Raw genomic sequence first — 12,125 nt, forward strand, 5'->3', positions numbered from 1 at the left:
ATCATTTTTTACAGGTATTTTGTGGGCTGTGGGGGAAGTGCTAGAGTATATGTGTCTTTCTAGCCTGCCATCTTGGCTCCACCCCAAAATTCATTATTTCTTATGGCAGAATTTTATTCCATTATATTTCTGTACTATACTTTATTTAGCAGTCCAGACAGTTAAAATGTAATCCTTTAAAACAGAAGTGTGAATGACGTTGACAGAGAAGTGGGAACATTAGGTAGACAGAAGCTATTAAAGGATTCATTGGTGATAAAAAACCATTTGAATGATGACCATTGCCAAGGATTTTTTGCTCTCACTTTGGATTTTCTGACTTCCCCTTTTTCTTAGATTCATTTTTGTTGATCTGTAAATCTTAGGCCTTTGGATATTTAAAAATTTCACCTAGCACTTCATAAAGGTTTGATACATTAATTTTGTGATATAGCATGGGTTTTTGTATTAATAATAATAACAGTTAACTTTTATGGAGTGCTTACTGTGTACTTAATATGTCCTGTGCTAAGTACTTAGCAATTATCTTATTTGATCCTCACAACAATGCTTGGAAGTAGGTGCAATTATTTATCCCCATGTCATAGTTCAGGAAACTGAGACACTCAGGGTCACTGGATTTCAACTCAGGTCTTCCTGACTTTAAGCGCAGTACTCTATCTATTGTGTCACTTACCTGTCCTGAGTTATTGAATACCTCTAATTAGCAACTATGTAGACTAATTATAAAACCCCCAATAGTCACCCTTTCCAAGTCAGAGATGTCTCTTTCAACTATCTTTATGATATATTATGAGTAGCAGCAAAATGGCCTTCTGTTCAAATGGTGTCTGAAATTTTCATGATCATCATTTACTCTTAGTGAAGGTGTTAAAGGTCCCTGTTACGCCGCACATCTGAAAAGAATATAACCCCTTTTATAAATTAGAACCAATTTGTCTATCACATTAGTAAGCCAGTTACTTAGCACTTGTCTCTGATGATCGGGTAAAATTTGTCTGAGCATATGGAGGTTAGGAAAGATTTGGAGCAAATAATTGTCTTTCTTTGAAATTGTAGAGAGCCAAGGGGGATGCGCAGCCTCAGGAGCCTGGGAATCCAGGGTGAAGAGCATTTTAAAAGGCACCAGAAGGAAGACTTCAAGGATAAACTTTATTTGCTTTCCAAATTGTCCAAATTGCTGGCAGGGTCAGCTGCTAGACTGTCTTGGCCCTTGCACTTTGTACCTAATGGCAGATCTGGAAAACCTAAGACATGCATAAGCAATGTGGCTGTTACAAATTTAATTAAGCAGCTGCTAATTCTGTAGGGTTTTAGCCTTTAAACTGTGACTATCCAAGTACTTAAATTGTAATATTGTAGTTCCCTCTAGTGGGCTCAGTGATCAGTCAGCCTGATGATTCTAGAATTCCTTTTCCCTTAAGTATACATAACTCAGATGTGTATGGGGGGGAAATCTTGTAACAAGTTTGCATCTAGGTTTAAAAAAATTAATTAGTTTTAATCTGACTCAAGTATGTAGGAATTTATTCAGGGTCTGTGTTGGCAGGGTCGGTTGTTATTGTGAAATCTTACACTAGATGTCACTGTTGTTTCAATTTATTTGCATTTGTCAATGATGTTTTTCTTTGGAATGATTTTTGGTTTTTTTGGAAAAATCATATGGCACCAAAGAGATGTTGTAGTTCATTCTTTGGCTTCCCGGTGGAGGAGTATAGCTAGACTGTGCTACATGTATGAGAAGTTAGTCAAATTTATAAATGCCTCTGGAGAAAGAATCAGTTGTTACCCTTGTTACAATTTAACAAAAATTTCACTCTCAGGAAATTTTTCCCTGCATCAAATCTAACTCTTTGGTACTGACGTTTAAGCTCACTCTTCCCTCTGTTCTCAGTAAAGACAGAGAAAGGAGGGAACCATAAATATTTTTTTCTCTAGGATTCTTCATATGCAAGGAGATCAGTACTTGGTCTACTTTCTCTCTTGTCCAAACTCTGCCCTTATAGTTGGGGACATGAAACATTCAAGTTGGTGCTCTTTCAAATGCTCTGCCCTACCAGTTAATTAACTTCCTCAGTGACTTACTTATGGCTTGACTCTACCTTACCCACACAGAGGGATGGTCATGCCCTAGATTTCATTGTCACCTATAACTATACCACATCCCTTATTTTGATCTCAGAGACTCCCCCTCCCTGGTCACTGTCTCCTGTTCTTCTACTTCTCCCTCTTCTTTCATCCCTTCTTACTCTGTTACATTTATTCTTTGTCTGGACCATAACCCTTAGTCTCTCCCTGTTTTATTCCATCACCTCTAGTCTGGCTTTAATTTCTTCTTTTCGTTTACTTCTTGACTCTGTGGTTGATCAGTTTAACTATACTGTTGAATTGCATGACTTCCTTCCTTCTTTGTCTTGCTGTATTCCTCATATCCGAATCAAATCTTCCCCCATGGATTACCTTCTCCATCTGCCTTTTCCATTCATTTCTGAGTCGTGGATAAAGGATGTCTACTAGAGATTCATATTGTCCAGTCTTAACTGGGTCCTCAATGCTTCCTGGAAAAGTTTTCATTTTTCCTTTGTAGACTATCACATTATTCTCAGTTGTTTTTCCAAACCTCTCTCAAATTCCTAGTGCCTCTTCTATTTCCCCTTCCCCACAGTAGATGTCCTTATCTTTCCTTGATTAACAAAAAATAGATGTCATCCATGAGCTCTCTTTTCTTCCCTGGCCCATAACACAAATTTCCTCTACATTTTCCCTTATTTGATATTTTATTTTTGATGCTGAGAAAGGGGTTGCCTTTCTCCTAGCCATGCCCAATCTCTCTACATATGCCCTTGACCCCATCCATTTATTTCTGTCTTTTTCAGAAGCTTGCTCCTCAACCCACTTCATCTCCTTCATTTACCATCTTCATTCTCTCCTTGTATCAATTTCCTACAAATTTGCTTAGTTCTGTCTAATTTTTAAAGCCTCATTTGATCCTCCCTTCCTCTCCAGATATCATCCTAAGTTTTTACTTCCTTTCACTTACAAACACTAGAAATAATTGTCTGTGACTTCTATCCATCTTTCATGCCACCCATCCACTCCTCCAGACACTGCAATCTTGCTTCTGGCTCCACCACTCAATTGAAACCTCACATTTTCCCACTTATATACCTGTCATTTAGTTTAGGCCGTTATCACCTTTCACCTATTAAGATTGTCTCCCTAATTGATCTACCTACTTCCAGTTACTCCCCTCTCCAATCCATCCTCTACAAAGTTGCCAGAATATTCTTCCTGAGGCTCAGGTCCTACCATGTCATTCCCTTGTTCCAAAACATTCCGAGCTCCCCTTTCACCTCTAATAGGTAATCCTATGATCTTTATTCTACTTAATTAATGAGGTCTTGGAGGCATGGGGGTACTGTAATTGAAATTGACTTTGAGTCCCAGCTTCACTACTAACTAGGAGTGCCTTTAGGCAAGTTACTTTACTTTTCTTATCTCAGTTTCCCTGTCTATAAAATAGAGATCATAATAGACTACTTCACAGGGTTGTTGGGACACTTAGATAAACCATGTTATGTAAAGAATATTTAACTATGGAGTGGTATGTAAATGTCAGTTGTTATTATTACAATAAACATTATTACTTCTTAAGTTTATTGAGGTCCTTTAGATTCCTAACTTCCTTTAATTTTTCTCATGTTGTAGTCTTGGAAGCATTTCTAGGAGTATCAAAAACCTAACCTAACACTGATTGATAAGTACTTTCTGTATCCTCAAACAAGTTGTGTAAAGTACTTTAATACCACAGAGGTGCAGGAATTCATCTGTGAAGCATCAATTCAGCAGATCTCAGTCATTAACTATATTAACACCCCCTCATTGTCTTAGTAGATGGTCTTCATGGGTCCCCATAATGTAAAAATGTTTTTGAAAAAATCACTTGGTGACCAACCATCTAGTGATGAATCTCTTCAACATTTAGCTTGAATGTTCCTTGGATGGCAGATATAGAGTCCATTGTGGGGCTCATATTCAAAGCCTTCTCAGCTGGATTGGACTTACTAGAGCTTGTCTTGTGATGTTGTAGCTTGCTTGCCTTTAAGAATCCAGAGTCAACTCTATACCACAGTGACATATGGGATCAGGTTTTAAGAAAACCACATAAACAATGGCAGGGAAAATTAGTCTAATTATACAACTTTGTTTTGTTAATAATGGGCAACAGTGTACAAATCTCCATCAGTTCTGACATTTGCCCTTCTTGTACCCATGTGGAATGATCTTAAGAGCTGAAATCTACCAGATTGTCTAGCAGTAGAGTTCAGCTCTTAAGACAGTTCTTCATGGATAGTAGACTAATTAACTTATTAATTAAGCTAATTTGTGGTTAGTAGATGAACTCTTGGGTCCTCATGATGGGGTTAAGTTCATGGATGGAGTTAAATTTTTTGGGGGATGTGGTAGGCGACAGGAGAACCAAATTGCTTGACAATTTGATTTCTTTCTTAATGAGAGACCTATGACAACATTTGAACGGGTGGTCAAATGATACAAGATTATCAAGATTCCCAGGAATTGCACTTCTAAGAGTTGTAATCTCTCTACAGAAGGAAGAAATCGGAAGGTACAGTTTCCCTCTGGAAGACTGATTCAAGAATTAAAGGTCTCTGGTGTTTCTGCCTTAGTGATACCACTATCTAGGAGATTCTGCCTTATTGGCTAAAAGGTTCTTCCCAGTTGTGATTTGTGTGTATTTTGCTGACCATTTCCATTTTAACATGAGCATTGAGCCCCGTCTTACTCCTCAACCTCTAGCAAAGTGCTTTGCATGTAGCAGACGCTTAATAAATGTTTGTTGAATTGAATTGACTTGGATGCTTTGCTTATTTTTCCCACAGCTCCAACTGGCCTTTCACTCTGAATGCAACACATCTCTTTGAGATACCTGAATATAAATTTAGTCTGGATAAGTGGATGTTGTGCAAGCAGCAGCAAATAAAGACCTATAGTTAGAAAGAGAAAAGATTTAAAATCAGTCTTTCTGATTCAGAAAGAGCCCTCTGACCAAGGGTGTTCTTGGACCTGGACAATGAAGGAGAACAATTTATTTCATCTACCTGCTGAAGCCATAATGCTCAACTCATATTCAGGTAATTAGGGCATAAATGTTTCCCCAAGGGCTTCTTGGGGCATAAACAAAGAGAACATCTTTTTTTATTATCTGTTTGCTTTCCTGAAAGCACCAAATTAGGGATGGGACTAATGGGTTGAGGATGCTTAAAGCCAGTTTATTGTGGCTTGCTGGCAGCATATCACCATCTGAAAAGCCATCCTGGTGAAAAAAAAAAACATCACTCATGGCCTAATTTAAATAATGGCAGCGTCTTTGCAGTGATGACAGGCTGTGACATTTTATAGGTTTTAGATGACTATTCCTGCACTTTGTAAAAATGGATGAGCTGCCAGCAGACCTACAATTATCACATACATTCGTAATTTTTAAAGGAAAATTGAGTGGGCAGCTGCCATCATGCCCAGGTAAATTTAGATGAGTGAAAGTGCCCATCAAGTAATTTCTGAGATTGTGAGCATGTGTAGTTCTAAGCAAGGAAGCCTCTTTTCCTGCTTTTAAGTCACTAAAATACCTCTTTGGGAAATGAGAAGCTGGAAGGAGTTAGAGCAAATATCTTGAGAGTGAGAAGAGTAAGAAAGAAATAATCTCCTTTCCCCATTCTAACCCTTTAGGATGTTATTCTATAGCTATGTGGCCATGGGTAGACCATTTGACTTTGCTAATCTTTGGACTCTTCAATGAAGTGAGAATAAAAATACTTGTTCACCTGAGGCTAAATGAAGCTCATGAAAACACATTGTTTTTACTTTGATATTTGTAGAATCTGTAATTTTACCACCATAAGTGCTCTCTCCATCCCCACTGAGATCATTCTGAACCATCTGGGACTTAATAGGTTGTCTTCTGAGAATCTTCTTCTGACAATCTTCTGAGATTATCTTTTCTCTGGGCTGAAAAATTTACCACCTGGTGATGAGCCTCCTATACTTAGCTTGGCTGGTCCAAAGATGGTAGACATGCAGTACAATAGATAGTAAATGTACTAATAGCCATTGCTATTTCTTAGTGCCTTTCCAGATGGGTTCTATATACGTGTCACCTTCTTATCTTCATTTTCCCCCACATCACATCCATTTACCCAAACAGTAGTCAAGCCCTCAGTTCCATGTCCATACCTCCTCCATCTGTCCTTTCTACTCACAGAGCCACCACCCTATGGTTCAGGTCCTCGTGCCCGGATTATTGCAATAATATCCTAATTGGTTTCCATGTCTCAAGTGTCTCCTAATTCCAATCTATCCTCCATAAAGCTGTCAAAGTTATTTTCCTGAAGTGTAATACTGGCTGTCACTTTCCTACTCAAACTCCAATGACTCCCTATTTGCTTTATTAAAAAGTACCATTTCATGTTTATCTCATCACTTTAAAATGTTTAATTTCATGTTTTTAATATATACATTACTGCTACAGTAGTATTTATATATAATTTATAAATAGGTATTGCATTGGGAATATGTGCTCAACATTTTTTTTTTAACTGCTAGGTTATACTATCAAAAAAAGTTTAGAGATTGTTGGTCTAGAGAAGCAGTATGGTACAGCAGAAAGAACCTAGTCGGTTGGAGAACCTGGTTTCAAATCCCACCTCTGATGACTGTGAGACTATTGACAAGTCACAAGTCAGTTTCCTCATCTATAAAATGAGCTAACTGATCATCTGATCACTAATTGAATTGCTAGATTTTATTTATGTCATTAGAATAATCATCTCCTTCCCCTTTACATGCAAGAGATTGGTAAAATATGCATTCCTAGGCAAGAAGGGAGAAAAACCTTTCTTTTATTTCCTTCTTAGATTGTCTTCTAGCTTTGTTTGGTCATGAAGAGAATTGGTCTGATTTGTAGGCAGTCTTGCATAATTAGCATTAGAGAGCACAGAGAAGCTATTCTGTATCTTTTCAGAAGCTGAGCAGAGAAATCCCTAAATGAGGACTTCATAGCATTAGAGGAATCAGTAAGGCTGGAAGAGAGAATCCTGTCTCAATGTACCTGCCTAAAATGCGTGCCATATGCCACAGTGTTGTGGAAAGAGCATTGGTCTGAAAGTTATACCTGTGGTGGGTTCAGTTATTGGCTAGGTATGTGACCTTGGGCAAATCCCAAGCTCTCTTAAGCTCTCTTACTTTCAGTGTAAAATCAGGGCAGTTACAGCATGGTACTACCCACCTCAGTTGTAGAGAAAAACGTGGAGTAGATGACAAAATGCTATGGCAATGTGAACTATTCTTATCCTTTGCCTTCCTCTTCCAGCATAGTCATGCAAACATTTATTGTTTTCCGTGGCTTGCGAAGAACAGAGGGTCATGCTGAATAATGATAGAACTGGGAAGCCTGGCTGGCCCAGCAAGAAGCAGTGGCTGCCAAAAGTTAATTGTAACCTTTAATATTGGATGGACCAATCACAGGAAGAAAACCATTTTTTTCAGAGGTGTCATATCTTTTGGCTGGAGCCACCACTTAAAAACCTGGATAAGCTTCTCCCAGTGAGCATCCTCTTTGGGTGACAGGCAGTGCTGTAGTCGGAGTCAGGAGACCTAGGTTTGAGTTCTGGTTCCGTCAGTAATTAGCTGTGTAACTGGGCAACACATTTCATTTCCCTGGGCCTCAGTTTTCTCATTTGTAAAGTTGCATATGAACTTTCTTGGTTCAAACTCAAGTATTGTTGAATTATTGAGCCTGGCCTTTGAGTTTCATTGATACGCATTTGAAAACCTTGCTTTCTTTATCCCAAACACGGCTGCTATCTTAGATTTGCAGTTGCTTTCACTTCATGCTCACTGCTCTTAAAGCCTGTCATCATACTTTATGAAACTTGTTTCTTGCTTTCCGCCTTTCAAGACCAGGCCTACCTCTACCAAGTTTACTTTCAGACCAATACCATCGGTGTACTCTCAGTTGAAGTCCTCAGGTCCTACTCAGGATCCCATGCATCCATTTCAGGGTAAATGGGGATCATTTTCACTAATATATTCAGTAGGCTAATTAAATCCACATTCCCCATCCTGGTGTATCATTCTGACCTCCTCAGATAGGATCAGGTATCTTCTCCTTTAAGAAACTGGAAATAATATATACTTAAATAAAGTATTTTAGAAACCAATCACTTGATTGTGGTAGGGTCTTTGGGCTATTCAAGTGAATTCTGGATAATTCTATTAAAACTAACTACTCTCTCTCTTCCCCCTCCTCCCCAATAGCCTTATTTCCAGGAATTGTCAAAACACCGCAATTGTCACCCAGCTCATGTCCAGTGGGGATGGCTTATGCTTATAAGTAGGTTTCTTGAGACCAAAAGTACATGTTTCCAACACTTCTGCCCAGGACTCCCCTTCCCCATCTCGATGTCCATTTATTAGAACTTTTCTTAGCTTGTCAGCCTTAAGAGATCTGGTATATAGTAGATGAGAGCACCGAGAGGTACCTGTTGTAGCAAAGATCACTCAGAGTTTTAGACAGATATCTTACCTAAACCAATGTATTGCCACCCTAGTCTTAACAGTCCATTGTTATGAATTAATGGTACATTGTCATTGTGGTTCAGTTGTTTTCTTGGCAAAGATACTGAATGGTTTGCCGTTTCCTTCTTCAGCTCATTTTACAGATGAGGAAACTAAGGGAGACAGTGATTTGTCCAGGGTCATAGAGCTAGGAAGTTACTGAGGCTGTATTTGAACTCATGAAGAGAAGTCTTCCTCATTCCAAGGGCAGTACTCTATCCATTGTACCACCCAACTGCCTGTAAACGGTATGCCTGCCTCAGATGAGAACTATCCATTTGGTCCCCTTGTCCTTTGTCAGAGAGTACAAAATAGCATGGCCATGACTTCTTTTTCTATTTGAACTCTCTACTAAAAAAAATAGAGATGACGGAATCAAATGTTTCTAGTCTATTGCTGTTCCTCTTATAAAATGTGGAGGTGGATCATCCATGGGGAAGATGTTGGGAACTTTTGCATGTTTCATAAATAGATCTATTATAGAGACAGAGCATGCTATAGTGGAAAGAGTGCTAGATTTGGATTTGGAGTCAGTAAAAACTGCTCAGATCTTGCATCTGGCACGTGTTAGCTATGTGACCATAGACAAGACGTTTAATCTCTCTAAGTCTGTAAAACAGGGACAATAATGCCTGAAACACCTACCTCCTGGGACTGAAGATCAAAGGAAAGAATACATGTAAAGTACTTTGTAAATCTTAGGGTGCTATTTAAATTATATATGTGAACATGTATACATGTGTCTGTACATACATATGCACTCATCTATATACAAGTGATATATAAATGTTAGCTATTATCAGTTCTGGTAGGTCAGACTAATAAATATCAAGCTCCTACTTTCCACATAGAAGGGTTCCAGCACTGACTCAAAGTCCATACATTCAGAAAAATAAAAAGAACCAAGAATATAGGAAGCATCTTTATTTACAGAGACATATCTTCTCTCTAACTGAAATTGTTGTTTCTAAGGTGACATCAAAAGATACCTGGTTTAGGGAACAATGATAATCTTTCTCCACTATTCCCATTACTAAAAGCAATTAAATTCTGAGAAAATGGACATTTCTCTGGAATCTTTGACTCATAGCCCCCACCCTTCAAATGATTTTATTTCCTTAAGATTTTTTTATTTATTTACATTTAGAGTCACATTTTGACTCTTAAAAAAGTAGTAAAAAATGCATTTAGACAAAGCCACTCCCCATCCACCATAGCTCAGCCACCGTATTCCTCATCAAATCTTCTCCCTATTCCTATTCTTTGTGCTTTATGAGCTATGTCCTCCCCACAGGTTAGTGGTATGGTTTATTTAGTGGGAAGAGCTTTGAACTGTGGCTCAGGAGGCCTGGTTTCTAATCTTTATCAATAACTCCCTAAGTCATCATAAATCTTTTGCAAGTCATCTATTTTTCTTGTGTTTCCCATTTGCCTCCCTGTAAAATGGGAATAATAATGCCTATTGGATTCTACGGAGAGTTAGGATAGATGAGATAATATCACCCAACAGCACAATGCTTTCCTACTTAATTCATTTGAAAACAAAACAAAGTAAAACAAAACACCTTGCTAGATGACTCTTACTCTGCTATAACCTCCTTCTCTGCTTGTATAAATACGTGATGGAATTTACAATGTCATTATGTTATTTCCAGTGCCTGATACACAGTAGGTGTTTAATAAATGTATTTGATTGATTGATATCAGAGAAAGAGAGGATGAGAGAATGGATATTTGTCTCAATTTTTTTTCCCTTCCTCCAAGAATGTGCACCAGGTGTTTGTTTGCCTGATTACAGTACCATAGATAGCTCTGGATACTCAGTCCCAAAGGGTCTATAAGAGAAAGGGAACCTAGTCAGCACCAGTTCAGTTCAGCTTAGGTCAACATTTATTAAGTACCTATTATGCCTGAGTCAGTGAGAGGGGTATTTAAGACATAATTCATGCCCTTGAGGACTTATAAGCTAGTACTTGTGTAAACAACTCTAATTCAAAACTGAGTATGACAAGCATGTAAGAGAGGTACAGATAAAATACTGTGAGAGATCTGAAGAGAAATTATCCCTGACAGGGGGAGGGTTGGCTTAGTGGGTGCTTCATGGACAAGGTGACATATCTGGGTTGGGCCTCAAAGGATAGGTAAGGTTTCAACAGGTAGAGGTGAAGATGGAGTTGGGAAAGTGGAGGAGAGTCCTCCTTGAAATAAAGGAAAAATAAGGAAATATGTAGAGAAAAGTCTGACACTCCTACTCACCCCTCATTTTGGGGATCATTGTAGGGCTTTTTATACTCTGCCATGATGAATTGGCTGACTTGTAGTCCCTATGACACCTGCTTATTATTTGTCTAAGGTTTTGCTTTTTTAGATTTTGTAGCTTCAAGTGCCATTTTTTCCACATTCTGAGAAATGTAAATGATCAACATTGCTTATATATTCACATTTATATGTAGCTATATTAATCAGTAAGGCCTTCACTGTTGGGAATTTTATGTTTTAGGTGTGCATTCCCCTCCCTTGGAAGAATCTGATAGCATTTCACATGTAGAATCACAAAGAAAAAAATCTACAAGCTCCTCAATAAGGCTTTTCATCCCTCACTTGGAAGAATAAACCAAGGCCATGCCAAGACTATCTGGCATTTACTAGATAATTTAAGGAACAGGACTCCCTAGGAAGATTTAAGCCCATATTACTTAGTGTCTTTCCTGTATGTATTAATTGTCCGTGCCTTTTTGTATTTACCCATGAAACCAGCCAAAAGGTCTCCCCTTCCTTTCCCAATAATAACTCCATTGGTAACGTATTAATTTGTGCTCAGAAAGCTCTATAGACCTGACTTCCTAAGACCTTTCACAGGGAACATTTTATTTCCATACTCTTATCACCCTTAACCAGTTAATGTGCTCAAAGATCCCCAAAGTGGATCTTTGTAGGTCTTCAAATCAGAAGTAGCTGATAATTCCTTAACTCCATCAATTGTATTGTCTTGGAACTCCTGAAAAGCAAAAAGCATTGCTAAAATATCATAGATGGGACCTTTTCTTTACACACACACATACACACACTCACACACACACACAATAAGAAAGCTGGAGAGGCACCTTTGGAGCTATCATACCAACACATCAATCCGGTTGTGGAGTTAGAGGATAGTAGCAATCTGGCTTTTGTCTTCAGCTTTTTAGTGAGGCCCTAACAGAACAAACTTTCATAGTATTTGGGCCTAGTATGAACACCCAGAGCACCTAACTCTTCTTTTTCTCTCCAAGGCATTATTCACAGCACTGGAGGTGACTATGAATATGCCAGTGCAGTTCTGAATCACAAAGTATAACAGACTCTCCATATAGAAGACAGAAGAAAAACATTTATTCAGATACCAGAAAGCCAAATCCCAACACCAGAAAGTCAAATTTGTCATAGTGACCAAGAAGTCAATAAACATTAGTAGTGCTGGGGACAAAGGCATTTCCAAGTCTTCCCTACTC

This window comes from Notamacropus eugenii, chromosome 6, assembly GCF_028372415.1.
Source record: "Notamacropus eugenii isolate mMacEug1 chromosome 6, mMacEug1.pri_v2, whole genome shotgun sequence".
NCBI lineage: Eukaryota > Metazoa > Chordata > Mammalia > Diprotodontia > Macropodidae > Notamacropus > Notamacropus eugenii.